The sequence below is a fragment of the Chaetura pelagica genome, unplaced genomic scaffold, assembly GCF_000747805.2.
Source record: "Chaetura pelagica isolate M959 unplaced genomic scaffold, ChaPel_1.0 scaffold275, whole genome shotgun sequence".
NCBI lineage: Eukaryota > Metazoa > Chordata > Aves > Apodiformes > Apodidae > Chaetura > Chaetura pelagica.
In genome coordinates, this window is record NW_009953486.1 from 709,732 (window position 1) to 710,779 (window position 1,048).

Below are 1,048 nucleotides of genomic sequence, written 5' to 3' on the forward strand. Positions count from 1 at the left end.
AGCAGAGCTGAATTTGCAAACGCTCTTTCCCCATGGACTCTTGGACTGTCCATCTTGCAGATTTACTGCTGTCCTTCCTTCAGCCTTTGCAAATCAATCCAGTAACAATTAAAGTAATGTCTAGTCTAGTATTTATTTCACACTCTCTTGTTAACGGACTGACAAAAAAACCAAACAACCCACAAAAACAGACTTCAGCCACCAGGACTGTTGTGTTTCACCAGGGGGCTGTAGCTCTGGGTCATGCTCTTCCCCTTGTTTCCCTCACAGAGACCTGAGACCTGCTCTTATGGAAGAAATTGGGAACATCACCATGAATCACCCTACTGTACTATTACATTTCTTGTCAAGAAGGTGCAGCTGCTGTGCTGGGTATCCCCAGACATCCATTAAGGCAGGATGGGAGCAGAAAGGACTGGGCTATCAGCTCAGTGTTGGGCTGGCTGTGGGCTCTGGCAAAGAAGCAGCGTTTGCTGCCCTAAAACCCATTCTCCATCTCCTGGGCAACAGTGATGTGCCCCAAACTGGATCAGACCCGTGTGTCCCTGCCTCTGCCCCAGCACAACCTGCTGGGAAATGCCTTCAGGGAAACAGGAGAGATGCCCAGAAGCACCAGACCATGAGGCTCTGGTCCTCATCCACCTGCCCCTGCTCCGGGGTGAATTTGGGGATGGACCTTCAAGACCTTTTAGCCCCCTGTTTGGGGGTTGGTGTCATAGCTGGGGGCTCTGCAGCTCCCGGGCTCTCTCAGGGGTTGATTTGGGAGCTGCAGTGTCTGCAGGGCTCACCCAGAGCTGCTGCAGGAGCCACTGCAGCAGCTTCAAAGGAACGTGCTGCTCTAACTCCGATCCGAGCTGCAGGGCGGTTGGGGTGACAAAAACGACCTTTAGCAAATGCCACTAGAAGAATACGAAATAATAACCATTTTCTTCCTCTTCTCAGCCCTCCTTACATTTTTTTTTTTGGCCAGTTTCAGGGTCAAATTCCCCCTCTGCAGCTCCTGCACCAGCACAGCCCCCCCGGCTGCCCCACCACCCTGTGTGGGTCT